General features: G+C 42.3%; 1 long non-coding RNA gene across 1 annotated transcript; it reads left to right on the top strand.

Moving 5' to 3' along the window:
- The first annotated feature begins 433 nt into the window (after positions 1–433).
- Positions 434–5938, top strand: LOC115176218 (uncharacterized). The gene is made up of 3 exons (XR_003872185.1): positions 434–585; positions 2909–2993; positions 4641–5938. It is a non-coding gene; the product is annotated as an uncharacterized LOC115176218 (long non-coding RNA).
- Positions 5939–18204: the final 12266 nt, after the last annotated feature.

Here is an 18204-nt window from a genome sequence, read left to right on the forward strand (position 1 = left end):
CATCTTCAGTGATAACCGATGGCTCAGGAGGAAACAACAGGACCAATACAACTTTTCCACCAACCACAAGTCACGGTGCCAGTACTTCACCTGGGAGGGTGGACCCAGCAAAAACCAGTAAGAGATCAACCACCTCCCCATCTGGCGGTTCTACTAAACGTCCCCTGAAGCCTTCCACCAGGCCTCAGTCAAGCACCACAACTAAATCTAGCACAACTGCCAACGTTGCTTCCGGAGGTAATGGTGGTGGTTTCAGAGACTGGGTACCGGGATGGGCCATTGCTCTGTTGGTGTTAGCCGCTGTCATCCTGCTACTCCTCATTATCATCTTTATCATGATGGTGAGTAACCTGCATGGTATTTTGTGTCCATTCGAAAAATATATTTTGTGATACTTTAACGCAAACTGTTTTCCGCAATGTCTGATAGCTTTCTTATATGTTACTCTCTCAACAGGTGGTGCGTTGGTGCTGTAAAAGGTCAAAAGATGAAAAGAAGAGCACCCCCAACATCGGCTCTTTCGACGGATATGTCTCCCATGGCCCCCAAGCCCCCATACAGGAGCAACCCAATGGAAAGACCTCTGTAAGAATACCTCTAAACATGAAATCTGATCATCTGATCATGCACTTATAGTGGTCTACCTCAACATAGCCTTTATCTGCCATTGGCGCTGGAAATGTTGAATATTACAGCAGCTAATATTACTAATACCACATTTAGTGCAATACAGTGCCTTTCATCCCCCTTGGTGTTTTTCCTATTTTGTTGCATTACAACCTGTAATTTAAATGGATTTTTATTTGTATTTCATGTAATGGACATACACAAAATAGTCCAAATTGTTGAAGTGAAATGTAAAAAATTACTTGTTTGAAACAATTCAAAAAAATGTAAAACGGAAAAGTCGTGCGTGCATATGTATTCACCCCCTTTGCTACGAAGCCCGTAACTAAGATCTGGTGCAACCAATTACCTTCAGAAGTCACATAATTAGTTAAATAAAGTCCACCTGTGTGTAAGCTAAGTGTCACATGATCTGTCACATGATCTCAGTATATATACACCTGTTCTGAACGGCCCAATGGGCACCACGAAGCAAGCGGCATCATGAAGACCAAGAAGCTCTCCGAACAGGTCAGGGTAGGGTTATAAAAAAAAATCAGAAACTTTGAACATCCCACAGAGCACCATTAAATCCATTAGTAAAAAATGGAAAGAATATGGCACCACAACAAACCTGCCAAGAGATGGCTGCCCACCACAATTCACAGACCAGGCAAGGAAGGCATTAATCAGAGAGGCAACAAAGAGACCAAAGATAACCCTGAAGGAGCTGCAAAGCTCCACAGCGGAGATTGGAGTATCTGTTCATAGGACCACTTTATCTGTTTATCTGTTTATCTGTTCATAGGACCACTGTTCATAGGACCACTGTTCATAGGACCACTTTACACTTCACAGAGCTGGGCTTAACAGAAGAGTGGCCAGAAAAAAATACTTTGCTTTAGAAAGAAATAAGCAAACACATTTGGTGTTTGCTAAAACACATGTGGGAGACTCCCCAAACATATGGAAGGCACTCTGGTCAGATGAGATTAAAATTGAGCTTTTTGTCCATCAAGGAAAACGCTAAGTCTGGCGCAAACCCAACACCTCACATCACCCCGAGAACGCCATCCCCACAGTGAAGCATGGTGGTGGCAGCATCATGCTGTGGGGAGGATTTTCTTCTGCAGGGACTGGGAAACTGGTCAGAATTGAAGGAATGATGGATGGCACTAAGTACAGGGAAATTCTTGAGGGAAACCTGTTTCAGTCTTCATGAGATTTGAGACTGGGACGGAGGTTCACCTTCACCTTACAGCAGGACAATGAGTCTAAGCATACTGCTAAAGCAACACTTGAGTGGTTTAAGGGGAAACATTTAAATGTCTTGGAATGGCATAGTCAAAGCCTAGACTTCAATCCAATTGAGAATCTGTGGTATGACTTAAAGATTGTTGTACACCAATGGAACCAATGAAAATCCCAGTGGCTAGATGTGCCAAGCTTATAGAGACATACCCCAAGAGACTTGCAGCTGTAATTGCTGCCAAAGGTGGCTCTACAGAGTATTGACTCTGGGGGGGTGAATAGTTATGCACGACAAGTTTTCAATTTTTTTGTCTTATTTCTTGTTTGTTTCACAAGAAAAAATATTTTGCATCTTCAAAGTGGTAGGCATGTTGTGTGAATCAAATGATACGAACCCCCCAAAAATCAATTTTAATTCCAGGTTGTAAGGTAACAAAATAGGAAAAATACCAAGGGGGGGTGAATACTTTCGCAAGCCACTGTACAGTACAAATGAATCAAATTGGCCTGGCCCCCTCTGTACATTTGATGATACTTATTATAATCAATAACAAAAGAATAGGAACAATAATACTTTTGATCGTCTACAATCCAGCTTCCTCTTTAATCTTAGTGGCCTTCCTTTTGGCCTTCGGTCTTCCTTTGGGGCTATCTCTGAGTAAAGTTTGTTATCAAAGCACTCTAGTGTCCGGATGTAAGAACTCAAGTGCATCTTGTTGTCAAAAGCTGTGGTTATCTGTAATAGCAACAAATAGAAAGAACCATATAGTGGGGAAAACAATGTGGCATACCTCTACAAAACCACATCAAGGCAACAGCTGCAAATTGAAAAGCCAGAGTGAAAGACTTTAAGCCAAATATTTGAATTACTGTGAGTGTTAAGTGTATTGGACTAACAATGCTGAATGGATTTCATGAACTTCGCCTACATCATTTTTGCATACGTTTAGTGAGGATGGGATAATCTGACAATAGACATTAGAGGAAGGGGTGTTTTAAAGGGAAGTTCTGAAATGAATGCATCTGTCTGATACTGAATTATATCTCTCAGCAGGATGAGCCCCGAAAGAAGAATAAAACAGGCATGTACATAGTGAACCCCTGAGCAGGAAGATGTGGAGGTGACATACCAACAGGTACCTAAATCAAACACAGCTCCTGATTGGTGGTGTTAACAGACCCACAATCTAAGACCGTTCTGGATTGGTTGTGAATGTTATGTCACTAAAATACGGCTTAAAATATCATTGACCTGTGACATACAAATAACATATTGCTCAGGATAGTTGTGACAACCACGTTTTGAGTATTCAAGTTCAGGTACATATGGATACCTTGATTGAATGATGTCTGCAGGTTTCACCTGTTGACAGTATCCATATCCCATTGTCCAAATCTATTACTTTTCCCAGTTGTCATCATAGCATCAAGAATAATGTTCCAAGACATTTGCAAAACACAAAGAGCAGTATCGAAAGGACTGAGAAAGGAGGAGGGGCCAGAAAACTTCGGGCAAAGTGCTTACCACAGGGACAAATGGGTAGAGCTTAAACAAATTTATCCAAGCCACACAGTACACAGTACACAGCCATATAATCCAAATAATAGGGGAGAAGTATAATGCAAAAAAAATGCATTCATCTCTGCTCTTTGCTATTGTTATTAATACATATCAAGTCAACCTCATATTACTGTTCTTCAATGGCTTTTACATTGCAGCAGATTACACACAAGCAGAGCACACACATACATTAAACTATTTAAAATACACTACACAGTGGAGAGAGTTACAGGAAATAGTCAGGTAATCACATTACAGGAATTTATGCAAATAGTTTGCAGCACAAAAATGAAATACTTATGTTTTCATTGTGTTGAGTGTCACGTGCACATTGATGGAATGATGGAACACATTCAATCTAATTTGCAACCTGTAGTTTAGTTTTGTTGACATCCAATTGGCCTGCTATGGCCAAAGAGGAGTCCAATTAAAACAGTTGGTCTTTCCTATTTGATATCAGATTATGTTGGATCAGTACCCAGCTTGTCCATTCACAGCAACGCCCTACAATCATTTATGCCACTATATGTCACTCGTACAAAGGCTTATAAGGGATACTTCCTGTGAATGGCACCCAGCACCATTGTTTTGTTGGTGATTGATACCCCTGTACTTGCTTTGGTAGTAAAGGCGGCAGATTGACTCACACCTCCATTCTAGTGGCCCTGCCCAGTGCATGCCAGTCATATTGATAATAGCCTTAAATTTAATGGATATCTCTTGTATGGGAAGAAGCCTATACAATGCTGCCTCTCCCCACCTCCCATTGTGAGTCATTCATTGACCAATCTGTTCCCATATGAGGCTCAATCGAAATGAGTCATTATTTTTGACGAATGGCAAAAAAACTGGATTGTCCACCTTGTGTGTGTGTGTGTGTGTGTGTGTGTGTGTGTGTGTGTGTGTGTGTGTGTGTGTGTGTGTGTGTGTGTGTGTGTGTGTGTGTGTGTGTGTGTGGTTTGAATAGCCTGTAATTTTCTGTGTAAATGACCAGTAAATTGGGTTCAATGAGATTATGTAATATTGGCATGAACAAGCAATTCAATTATTGTGAAAATCAACAGTAGGGCCTTGGTTCCATACTATGGGTGAAAATGTTTATTAATAGGTCTGGTCAAGCCAAACCCCCTTGAAACATATTATTATTTTCTTGCTTGATCAAGAAAATAGTAATCTATCTAATATGATAGATATTAATGATAATCATTATTTATTTTTTCAGGCAAACTCTGGTCAACATAACAAGAGCAGATAAAGATGAGCTACAAGCAAAACCAAATCACAGCCCCTGTAGATATGTATAGTTTGTCAGGAATTTAGTATGTTATATTTTAAGAATGAAAAAGATCGGAATGAATGGTTTCATAATTTTTTATTTATTACACTTTTGTTTGCGCATAAATATTGGGCAACCTTGCTAGTATTTGTATTACTCTATATGACGTCATCATCTTTGACCCTGTTATCAAGACATCCAGCATCTTTATTATATTCTGACTTGTCCATTGGTACAAAAAAATATTGGTACAAATATCTCAGATGTTTTGCTTTGCATCTTGTGTAACTGTTCAGTTGGATAATGTTAAAGATTATTGTTAAAAAAATATATGTGAAAATCAGAGTGCATTCCTTAATTGGTCAGATATTTGAATAGGGAATTTACACTAATAATTTGAAATCTTGCAAAATGGAAATGAATCCTAACTTGACTTGAGATCCCATTGATGTCAATGGAAGATTTGCAAAAACTCAAGTTACATTCACAGATCTTAAGTTAGTTTTGGGAGTTGAGCACTACACATCATTAGTGTCTTTGATTTCTGTGTATTGCGTTTGTATCACATCATGTTATATACAATTTAATAGAAGACTTCATTGAAGTGTCCTCATTAAAGTGACAGTTCACTCCAACATCAAAGTTGGTATTTTTCTACCTTAAAAGTAGTTTAATGTAGAAATAACTACTTGCTTCAAGTCATCTAATCTGAAGTCATTCAAAATGCATGCAATCCCAAATATCCTTTGAATTACATGAAATTTGGTTTAGGCTTTATTGATTTACAGAAATAGGATGTGGGCTGGTACAAAGTAGATTCATTCATGAAAATGCTTTCAACCGTTTACCTCTGTCCATGTAATCTACACACCACACCCTTAAAGGAAGGATATGCCTTTTAAATGGCGATTTCATATTTATTTGAACCCAATGCGAATACCATTAACATTATGTAAGCAGACAGGTTGTTTAGCATGTGTAGTATATGAGTAATGTGTGAATGACATGATGCTCCAAGAAAATTATATATCTCTCTCCATCCATCTCACTGTAAGATGCAGGTGTCATGGAGTTGGTTGATGAAGTACTTTGAAACATGAACTATCTTTGCATGATGAGTAAACCTGGCTGAGATCTGTTAACCTGTGCTTAGTATTTCTTTTTAATCATGATTAAATATTAAATTAAGATAATGCTTTATTAAACATTGTAGCATGTTTTGTTTTGTCTTGCAATGTATTTATTTTTACTGCAATAAAATATATGAAAATCAAATATGTACTTAATGCTTTAGCTCAGCAGGCTAACCGTCTGTTGGAGTGCAGACATTCAAAACGAGGTTCAAACCCAGTTGGTATTATAGGTGTATGTACTGTATATATCCGGAATAAGAAGGATATATATATATATATATATATATACTGTACATAAATGTAATAAACCTGTTAAAATCCTCCTTTACAACCATGAACACCAAATCCACATTGTGTTTGTGCATTATGAGTTGTAAAGTACAGAGTCAATACACGATTGGGAAAGTAAACAGTCTACAGAATAAAACAGTCTTTCAGGCCGTGATCCCTCTAAGCTTTACACAAATAATCAGGTGTGTTAAGCTGAGCTCTTCCTGTTGAACATGCTCCCAGTGTGATTGTAATCAGATGGTTTTGAGGAAACCTTATAAAAACCCTCAACCAGAACCATGTAATCCATCTAATATATTTCCATTCCATTTTTTGTTCCATACACGTTGCAAACAACAAAGTTACTAACTACGAACGCACATACAAAACTTGATATGCCTATTTTGGCCCAATCATTGAGAATTCTTCAATATATACACCTATAATACCAACTGGTATTTTATGTTATTTTAACTGATATAACCACATTTGACAATTGATGTTATACAAGCGATGTTACACAAGCCTTGAAGTAATGATGTTTAGGGTATGGGGAGGAGTAAACAATTGTTGAAGGCTGTGAGCTCCAAAACAACAGAAACCCGTGATTGTGGGTGGCCTGTGTGATCCTTTTTGGTTGGTTCTTTTTTCACGAGAACGTTCTGAAATCAAAAACGCAAACACAGTCTTTATAACACACACACAAAAAAGTTCAAATCTTAAGCGACGCCTTGCTCAGACAGTCGGTGTTTTTGCACTACACAGATACATTGTTTCTTTAATTTGCAACATGTTTCATAATCTTCTGCAAGCCTAACAGTTTCTCCACTCCACGGGTGGGGACAGAATGTCCTGTAAGGAACACAGTAGTACAACTTGTGTGTCGATAGCTCCTCTTATCATTTGTTTCACACTTGCACCCTGCTTACATACTAAAAAGGAGCAAAAGGTCCTTGTTCTAATTCTGACTAAAACTACACACATCATGAGATTATAGTTTTATGATTATAATACATTTCATACAATTATATGGTTTCAGGGTGGAATTCTTTAGTCATTACTTTAAACATATGAATTCCATTATCAGGGTCCACTCCAGGACCGAGGAGCGGACCTCGTTATGAGCAAACATCCGGTTATCTGCCCCCACGCCCCCCCTCGCTGCGCCTCAGAAACCTGCTTCCCTATTCCCCAGATGAGTGCCGTGGTGGCACGAGGTGGGAAGGAGGGTCTCGGGTTCCGGGGTAGTAGCCGTGGGGCTATAGCAGCGTGACAGCCCATCTGGCTTGACATTCTTGGATCCCGGGTTGGTATGAGAGAAGTTGCACCGGTGAAAAGCAGGGCCCACCTAGCTTGCCTGGAATTGAGACCCTTGGTGGTGCGGAGATATTCCAGGTTCTTGTGGTTGGTCCACACAATGAACAGATGTTCCGCTCCCTCCAGCCAGTGCCTCCACTCCTCCAACACCATCTTCACCGTGAGAAGCTCACGATTCCCAACATAGTAGGTCCTCTCCGTGGCGAGGTGATGGGAGAAAAAGGGATGTAACTTGAGGTCCAGGGTAGAACGCTGGGACAGGACAGCTCCCACTCCAACATCCGAAGCATTGGCCTCCACCACGAACTGGCAGGACCGGTCAGGATGAACCAAGATGTTCATCCTGTGGTGTTTGAGATCCCGGAATGCCCGGTCAGCAGCTGGGGACCACATGAACGGAAACCTTGGTAGAGGTGAGTGCAGACAGGGGGAAGCCAGGGTGCTGTAACCCTGGATAAAGCAGCGATAAAAGTTGGCGCAACCCAGGAAACATTGCAGCTGCACACTGGACATAGGCTAGGGCCAATCCACCACCACTCTCACCTTCCCAGGATCCATCTGTACACTCCCTGCAGTAATGATGTAACCCAGGAAGGGGATGGTGGAGTGAAAGCACTTCTCTGCTTTCACAGAAAGCTGGTTCTCCGGGAGGCGTTGGAGAAACTGTCGGACGTGGAGCACGTGTTCTTGGGCGGAGCAGGAGAAGATGAGGATGTCGTTGAGGTAGATGAAGACAAACCGGTTCAACATGTCGTCGCGGAGAACATAATTAACCAGAGCCTGGAACACAGCTGGATAGTTGGTAAGGCAAAATGGCATGACCAGATACTCGTAGTGATTGCTGGCCATGTTGAAGACAGTCTTCCAATTGTCCCCTTCCCGTAACCTCACCAGGTGGTAGGCATTCCATAGGTCCAGCTTGGAGAACACGGTGGCCCTCTGGAGCGACTCGAATGCCGATGAGATGAGTGGTAGCAGGTAGCGGTTCTTCACCATGATGTTTTGTCCTTCTTCTCCACAAAGAAGAACCTTGCGCCAGCGGGGGAAGCAGAAGGACAGATGAATCCAGCAGTTAGGGAGTCCTCAATGTAGGCCCCCATAGCCTTGGTCTCCAAAACCCGACAGAGAGTACAGTCGTCGCCGGGGCGGAGTGGTGCCTGGGAGAAGGTCAATCCCACAGTCATAGGGTCGGTGCGGCGGATGCGAAGTGGCCCGGGCCTTACTGAACACCTCCCGGAGGTCCTGGTACTCTGCGGGAATGGTGGAGAGGTCCGGGGCAACTTACGAGCCTCCAGGAAGAAGTCCTGGGGCAGGCTGCACTGACTTCAGGCAATGAAAGTGGCAGAATAGGCCAAGAGAATCCCAATACCACGGGAACCTGAAGAGACTCAATGAGCAGGAATTGGACCATCTAGCTGTGGTTCCCTGACACAAGTAGGTTGATGGGGGTGGTATTATGGGTGACCCGGCCTATAGAGCGCCTTTCCAGTGCTCTAACGTCCATGGGAATTGAGAGAGGCCGAGTGGGGATGCCCAGCTTGGACGCCAGGGTAGCATCCATAAAGCTGTCATTGCCCCCAGAGTCGATGAGTACGTGGAGAGATTTCGATTGGTTCCCCCACAGCAAAATGGCATGAAAAGGGGTGCGAGTAAGGGGAGAAGAGAAGTTCTCCGTATGGCCCACCAGAGTACTCGCTCCTACCGGTGAACCTGGTCTTTTAGTGGACAGGTGGAGATGAAATGATGAGTAGTCCTGCAATACAGGCAACTCTTACTGTGAAGCCTGTATAGCCGTTCAGCTGGAGCCAGCCTACTTTAGCTCTGCCTAGTTGCATTGGCTCGGGAAGGGGTGAATTGGTAGACTTTGGAGACTCTCAGGAGAACCCGGGTATCCTCGGGTTCTCTCGGCAACAGGGATGGGGTGTCTCAGAGGCGAGTTGGAATCCTTGGGCAGGCGAGTGAAATCAAATCCCCTCTCCTTCTTTCGTTCCTGTAGTCGCCCATCCAAATGGTCAAGGCGATGAGCGAGTCGACATCTGTCGGTAGTTCCCGGGCTGCAAGCTCGTCCTTTACTTCTTCCAAAACTCCATGCAGGAACATGTCGAACAGCGCTTCCGGGTACCAGGGGTTGGTAATCCAGATCAGAGTTCAAACTGTACAGACCTGCAGGCAGAGGTCAATAACCCAGTGTGATGTGACAAGGTACAGAACGGCAGGCAGGCTTAGGGTCAGGGCAGGCAGAATGGTCAAAACCGGGAAAGCTAGAATAAAGGAACTAGAAACAGACAGGAGCAAGGGGGAAAACGCTGGTCGGCTTAACGAACAAAACAAGCTGGCAACAGATAAACAGAGAACACAGGTATAAATACACTGTGGATAATGGGGAAGATGGACGACACCTGGAGGCGGGTGGAGACAAGCATAAAGACAGATGAAACAGATCGGGGTGTGACACACACACAGTTGTTCTTAATGACGATAACCTGCCGATAGAGTGGGCAGTACTTTCAGTACCATTTGCATGATGATCAATTGTTACTCCATTGAGAACGGAGAGTCAAAAATGTAATTAGAGATCATAGGATCCAAAAGGCCACGTACACAATGCAGGTTGTAGACAAGTACAATACCAATGTGGCCATAAGCATGTGCCCACACTTAGAAAATAGAAAAACACATTCACACATCATGCACACTCAACAGGGGCTCAGCTTTGCATCACATTCTAGAGTCTTGAGTGCCTTTCAACTGTGTAGTGCAAAGGGGATTCATTACAGGATTTGGAAATTGAAATAATGACATTATTTACTCTACCATGTTACAATCCATGATTAGATAGTACTAGCTTCCCCGAACCAAAAGTTGTATTCTGTAAAGAATGGAAGTCTGGCTTTCAAAACTTTAGAATGTTTTGGCTTTTTTCCTTTACCTGTCAATGTTTAGAGATACTGTATGCAAGAACGTGTCTGTGATCATCATTTTATTTCGAGTTTTTTACCTTTTGACCTTACTTTACACATTACCTCCATCATGTCTAGTGACCCCAGTTATGTTTTCTAAATAGTAAGCTAACATATGACATGTTTTTGATATGCATTGAATAACACATTCATAAATGGCGAAAAAAGACAGTCAAAACATTTAACATAAGGAATACTCTTTTGAAGTGTCTGTCCTATATCTGGGAGATAAGAAAGCTCAGGAAATATTTGTGTTTTTTTTTATACATATTTAACCCCTTATTTTTGTTGGCACAAAACTACCTCCATACTTCCATTTGTTTGTAGGCCAAACCATTTGGACACTACTGACGTTTTTGTGAGACGACCGATTTTCGGATGTCTCATGGTCTGACAAACACCATTGTGAACGGGGCGGCAGGTAGTCTAGTGGTTAGAGCGTTAGACTAGTAACCAAAAAGTTGCAGACTCTTAAGGAGTTTCAACTACCATTTAATCCAATAACCAAAAAATGCAAAAACGGTTATTTTTTAAATTCTGAATAGAAAGAATAGTAGATGGTAAAAATCATTTTCTATACAGTCGTGGCGAAAGGTTTTGAGAATGACATTAATATTCATTTTCACAAAGTTTGCTGCTTCAGTGTCTTTAGATATTTTTGTCAGATGTTACTATGGAATACTGAAGTATAATTACAAGCATTTCATAAGTGTCAAAGGCTTTTATTGACAATTACATGAAGTTGATGCAAAGAGTCAATATTTGCAGTGTTGACCCTACTTTTTCAAGACCTTTGCAATCCGCCCTGGCATGCTGTCAATTAACTTCTGGGCCACATCCTGACTGATGGCAGCCCATTCTTGCATAACGAATGCTTGGAGTTTGTCAGAATTTGTGGGTTTTTGTTTGTCCACCCGCCTCTTGAGGATTGACCACAAGTTCTCAATGGGATTAAGGTCTGGGGAGTTTCCTGGCCATGGACCCAAAATATCAATGTTTTGTTCCCTGAGCCACTAAGTTATCACTTTTGCCTTATGGCAAGGTGCTCCATCATGCTGGAAAAGGTATTGTTCGTCACCAAACTGTTCCTGGATGGGGGAAGCAACCCCACACATGAATGGTCTCAGGATGCTTTACTGTTGGCATGACACAGGACTGATGGTAGCGCTCACCTTGTCTTCTCCGGACAAGCTTTTTTCCGGATGCCCCAAACAATCGGAAAGGGGATTCAAATGACTTTACCCCAGTCCTCAGCAGTTCAATCCCTGTACCTTTTGCAGAATATCAGTCTCTCCCTGATGTTTTTCCTGGAGAGAAGTGTCTTCTTTGCTGCCCTTCTTGACACCAGGCCATCCTCCAAAAGTCTTTGCCTCACTGTGCGTGTAGATGCACTCACACCTGCCTGCTGCCATTCCTGAGCAAGCTCTGTACTGGTGATGCCCCGATCCCGCAGCTGAATCAACTTTAGGAGACGGTCTTGGCGCTTCTTCACAACAATTGAACCGCTCTCCTTGAAGATCTTGATGATCCGATAAATGGTTGATTAAGGTGTAATCTTACTGGCAGCAATATCCTTGCCTGTGATGCCCTTTTTGTGCAAAGCAATGATGACGGCACGTGTTTCCTTGCAGGTAACCATGGTTGACAGAGGAAGAACAATGATCCAATGCACCACCCTCCTTTTGAAGCTTCCAGTCTGTTATTTGAACTCAATCAGCATGACAGAGTGATCTCCAGCCTTGTCCTCGTCAACACTCACACCTGTGTTAACGAGAGAATCATTCACATGATGTCAGCTGGTCCTTTTGTGGCAGGGCTGAAATGCAGTGGAAATGTTTTTTTGGGATTCAGTTAATTTGCATGGCAAAGAGGGACTTTGCAATTAATTTCAATTCATCTGATCACTCTTCATAACATTCTGGAGTATATGCAAATTGCCATCATACAAACTGAGGCAGCAGACTTTGTGAGAATTAATATTTGTGTCATTCTCAAAACTTTTGGCTACGACTGTACAGTACTTGATTTTCAAAATACAAAAATCTGGCCAGTATGATTCTCTTGAAAACTTGATTGCTGACATGCAAAACATTTTCTGACTATATCAACATTGGACTAATGAAACAAATACCAAAAGATTTTGGGTTTTTGGGTGGAGTTTTCCTTTAAGGTCTCAAAATGGCCTCGAACATATCAATGGTTAAACAATTGGAGGATGAATGGAGGAGCAATTCAGCGGGTTGGATACAAGGCGTATGTGGCAGGGGCTTCTAACGATCACAGATTACAAAACAACTTTTTCTTACGCTTTGAGCAAAATGACTATGAGCTGCCGAGGAGAGCCCCTGAGGACCAAGAGGACTACGTGTAGGTCATTCAAATGGCCCAGACGGCATCCCTAGTTGCAGACCAACTAGCTGTTGTGTTTTCAGACATTTTCTCTCTCTAGCTCTCCATTATAGCCACCTGCTTCAGTGTCCAATACCATCCACGTGCCCAAGAAAAAGAAAGTAACTGAACTAAATGACTACTGACCTGTAGCACTCACTTCTGTTATCAGGCTAGTCAAAAACTACATCACCTTGTCCCTTCAGGACACAATCGATCTTCTACAATTCGTCTACTGCCTCGACAGATTCACGGACGATGCAATCGTCATTGCACTGCAAACTGACGTCATCATCCAGATGGACAAGCGGAATGCATATGTGAGGATGCTGTTCATCGACTACAGCTCGGCCTTCAATACCCTAGTGTCCTCTAAGAACACCACAAAGCTCACAGCCCTGGGACTGAACTCCTCCCTATGCAACTGGGTCCTGGACTTTCTGACAGGCTGCCACAATGTTGTGAAGGCAGGCAACATTACCTTCTCCACACTGATCCCCAACAAGGGTGCGTCCTCAGTCCCCTCCCTTACTCCCTCTATACCCACAACTGCGTAGCCTCCACAGTTCCAGCTCCATCATTAAGTTTGCTGACGACACAACAGTAGTAGGCCTGATTACCAACCACGACGAGATGGCCTACAGAGAGGAAGGAGGCATTCTGACGGTATTGTGCCAGGAGGACTTCAGGAGGAACCAGGTGGGGCATGCCCCCAACTTCATCAATGGATTCGCCGCGGAGATAGTAAAAACGTCAAGTTCCTCGGTGTACACATCTCAGAGGAGTTGAAATGGCCAAACCACACAGACGTTGTGGTGAAGAAGGCACGACAGCAACTCTTTAACCTCAGGAGGCTGAAGAAATTTGGACTGTCCCAGAGGGCACTCACAGTGTTCTACAGGAGAATCATCGAGAGTGAGGGGGCGCTGGTGAAGACGCGGTTTCTCGGTGCTCCGATCCAGGGCGGACAATTTACTATTCATACTTGACCAACACTTCCACCACAGTGTTCATTTTGTAACATTTAATTTGGAATCGAACCCAATTTACTAATCTGGCTTTTTTTTCTGAAATTGTTGGCCTTTTAATCGTAAAATGTCTAGACAACAACAGCCGCGGGCCACAAAGGAGCAGGCCTCTGCTGAAGCCTCGGGCTTACCTGACAAGGACTCTGATCCCCCCGACCTAGCCGTGGTAATGGCGGCTATCATTAAATCTGAACAGACTGTGCTGGCTAAGGTGGAGTCACTATCCACTGACCTATCCACACAAATAGCTATTCTTTCCACCGAGGTCAACATAAAGATCAACTCCGTTAACGAAGACTTGGCGAGACATGACACCCGTCTGAATAGCCTGGAAGATGCTGTAAAGTAGTGACACTGGAAGAACAAGTCACCTGGCTATCATCAGATGTCGTCAAACTCACTTCCAAGGTTGAGGACCTCAAGAACAGACAGCGCCGGGGGAACGGTCGCATTTTTGGTATGAGAGAAGGACTCGAGACAGTAGGTGGAATGCAGCCTACCCTGTCCATAGCTAAACTGCTACAGGAAATTCTAGGCCTCGATTATGCCCCCACCCTTGACCGTGCGCACAGAAGCATACAGTCTGCACTGAAGAATGGGGAGCCGCCCAGACCCATAGTAGTTAAATTCCACTACCTTCAGGAGAAGGAGGATGTCTTCTTCCGTAAGGCAGCGCGAGCGGCTCCCATCACCCACGATGGCCAGAATATTAGCATTTACCCGGACTACATGGCAACAGTCATGAAGAAGAGGTCAGCCTTCAACGAGGTGAGGGGGCTCCTACACAGCTGTCTGGATACCAGCTGTACTGAAGATCACTACTCCCTCCTGCGAGCAGAAGACATTCTTAGACCCAACCAAGGCCAAACAATACATTGTCGTGCACCTACATCCACAGGAGGACAGGCGAAATTATACTAACTAGCCATTGTAGGTTCATACTCTGACCCTGCACTAGCCGTGCTAACGCGACCAAGGACCAACTAGTGAATTCATATCTTGATTAGAAACGTGCCTCCACCCTGCTGCCAATGAAATTACAATTATTCATCCAGTAACTTAACGTTATGAACAATGATGGTATGCATAGCGTGACATGTTCTAACAAGGACAATATAGTTAGAGTAATATTTTATTCACAGTACATGGCACAATTAGCTTTTACCAACTAGCTGTGGCTGTACAGACACGGTGCTAGGTGGCACGGTAATAATTAGCCTAGTCGCTACCTAAGGCTAGCCACTGAGCTCTCTTGACATGCCTTAATAGGATACTTAATAAGGACCATGTGTATTATTCTTTACTATTTGACTGGTTGGTCCGCCCTGGTGCTTGGTGGCGGATGGCATGGGTTTGCAGGTTGTATAGCCGAGCGGACACTGCAGGACAGTTATTAATTACCAAGCATTTGCCAGTCATTTTTCAGTGTTCTGACTTGTTGGGATGTTCAACAGGGGGTTACATTTATACAAATGTTGAATTTTACTGGGTTTGTTTTCCTATTTACTTATTTAATTATGTTTTTTTTAAGTATGAGTGTGAGTTTTTGTCACAACCCGGCTTGTGGGAAGTGGCGGCCAGCTCTAGGAAAAGTCTTGGTGCTTCCAAACTTCTTGCATTTAAGAATTATGGAGGGCACTGTGTTCTTGGGGACTTCCAATGCTGCAGAAATGTTTTGGTACCCTTCCCCAGATCTGTGCCTCGACACAATCTTGTTTAAGAGGTCTACGGACAATTCCTTTGACCTCATGGCTTGGTTTTTACTCTGACATGCACTTTCAACTGTGGGACCTTTTATAGACAGTTGTGTACCTTTACAAATCATGTCCAATCATTTGAATTTATCACAGGTGGACTCCAATCAAGTTGTAGAAACATCTCAAAGATGATCAATGGAAACAGGATGCATCTCAGCCCAATTTAGAGTATCATAGCAAAGTATCTGAATACTTATGTAAATAAGGTATTTCTGTTTTTAATTTTTCATAAATTTAAAAACAATTCTAAAAACCTGTTTTCACTTTGTCGTTATGGGGTATTGTGTGTAGTTTGCTGAGGATTTATTTATTTATTTAATACATTTTTGAATAAGGCTGTAACGTACCAAAATGTGGAAAAAGTAAAGGGGTCTGAATACTCTCCGAAGACACTGTATATATTATTGCTTCATTCACACCTGCACTGTTGGAGCTCAGATCTGAAGTATTTCACTGTACACAGCAACTACATCTGTGACCCTGTGTAAATGACTAAATAAATACTGTAATCAATCAAATCTAACAATAAGCACAACATAGAGGATGTTTAAGAAAATATATTGAACATTTGACATGTAGGTAACACTTTGTTTGGACAGTACATCCGTAGATGCTCTACAGATTATCAGTAACATTTCAACTAACTACAGTGTCTACTAAGCCTAACCCTAGTGCTAACCCTAACCTTAACCCTTACCCTTACTTTAAACCTAACACTAATCGTAACCGTAGCAAGCAGTTGCATATCAACAGATAGTTTGATGATCGTATGACCATATGTAGAGCATCTACAGATGGAAAATCCGGACTATCCAAATAAAGTGTGACCTTTTAATCACTCTTTTGTTGCTGAGACTGAAAACCTGTAGTGTATTCAAGGTTTAAAAAGGCTTCTAAAGTTTGTCATTTCCATTTAAAATGCCAGACTTGATTTGCCCTAACAAAAAAAATGTCTAGTAGTTACATACCACATAATAGTTCACATTTCCTATTGCTGCAAATGAAGATCTCTGTACATGGTAAAGTATACAGTAGCCCTCCTTTCAGGTTAGACCCTGCAAAAATACTTTACTAATGATTAGCAATGGTTTATAAGGGCCTATAATAAACATCTTATGAATGAGTAATGATTAATACATGATCAGCAAACTGTTCGCAAATGCCTTATAAAAGTTTATTACTGAACATTATTATAAAGTGTTACCAAAGAGTTTGCATTATTGATAGCTGTGTAAAACCAACTTGTTGTTTTTTGGAATATGTTTAGTGGTTGGTTTCCAAGGGAGAACATTGGCAAAGGCCACCACCACTTCACCTAGATCTATCAATAGAAGATTCTTTACGTCAGAAGGGGAGAGGTGGGCAGAACAAAGGTCTTATTTGTGGATCATTTATCAACATGCTTTTCCTTTAAATGGCCATCATTATTCATCGAATTTGAAACCCGCCCTAAGTGCTTGAACATACTGTAGGTATCAGATCCTAACACACGCACACACACACGCACAGGACCAAATGTTCTATATCGTACACCTGGATAGGTAATTGTGAGTGCCCTTATGAACTACTGGCAGCGTACGGAGGATGCCGGTATCGCTATAATCTCGATATCAATCAAATAAAACAATCTATTTGACATATTGTTATGTAAATAATGATAATCGCTGATGCTTACGTCAGTATCAAAACATTTTTTTGAAAAAAAACTGAATTCCCATTACAGTCTGTCTTCCACAAAAAGCAAAGAGGACCTGTAATTAAATTAAAATCAAATCAAATCAAATTGTATTGGTCACATACACATGGTTAGAAGATGTTATTGCGAGTGTAGGGAAATGCTTATGCTTCTAGATCCGACAGTGCAGCAGTATCTAACAGGTAATATCTATCAATTCCACAACAACACCTAATATCTGACAAATTCCACAACAAAACCTAATACACTCAATCTAGTAAAGGAATGGGATAGGAATATATAAATATAAAATATATGGATGAGCAGTGACAGAGCGGCTAAGATGCAATAGATAGTATAGATTAGATAGTGTAGTGTACAGTATACAGTATAAACATATGAGATATGTAAACATTCTTAGAGTGCCATTATTAAAGTGACTAGTGTTCCATTTATTAAAGTGGCCAATGATATCAAGTCTAGGTAGGCAGCCGCCTCCCTGTGCTAGTGATGGCTGGTTAACAATCTGATGGCCTTGAGATAGAAGTTGTTTTTCAATCTCTCTGTCCCAGCTTTGATGCACCTGTACTGACCTCGCCTTCTGGATGGAAGCGGGGTGGACAGGCAGTGGCTTGGTTGGTTATTGTCCTTGATTATATTTTTTGCCTTCCTGTGACATCGGGTGTTGTAGGTGTCCTGAAGGGCAAGTAGTTTGCCCCTGGTGAAGGGTTGTGTAGACCGCACCACCCTCTGGAGAGCCCTGTGGTTGTGGGCGTTGCAGTTGCCGTACCATGCTGTGATACAGCCCGACAGGATGCTCTCGATTGTGCACCTGTAAAAGTTAGTGAGGGTTTTCGGTGACAAGCCACATTTTTTCGGTCTCCTGAGGTTGAAGAGGTGCTGTTGTGCCTTCTGTCTGTGTGTGTGGACCATTTCAGTTTGTCGGTGATATGTTCACCGAGGAACTTAAAACTTTACACCT

The sequence above is a fragment of the Salmo trutta genome, chromosome 36 (genome assembly GCF_901001165.1).
Source record: "Salmo trutta chromosome 36, fSalTru1.1, whole genome shotgun sequence".
Classification (NCBI taxonomy): Eukaryota; Metazoa; Chordata; class Actinopteri; order Salmoniformes; family Salmonidae; genus Salmo; species Salmo trutta.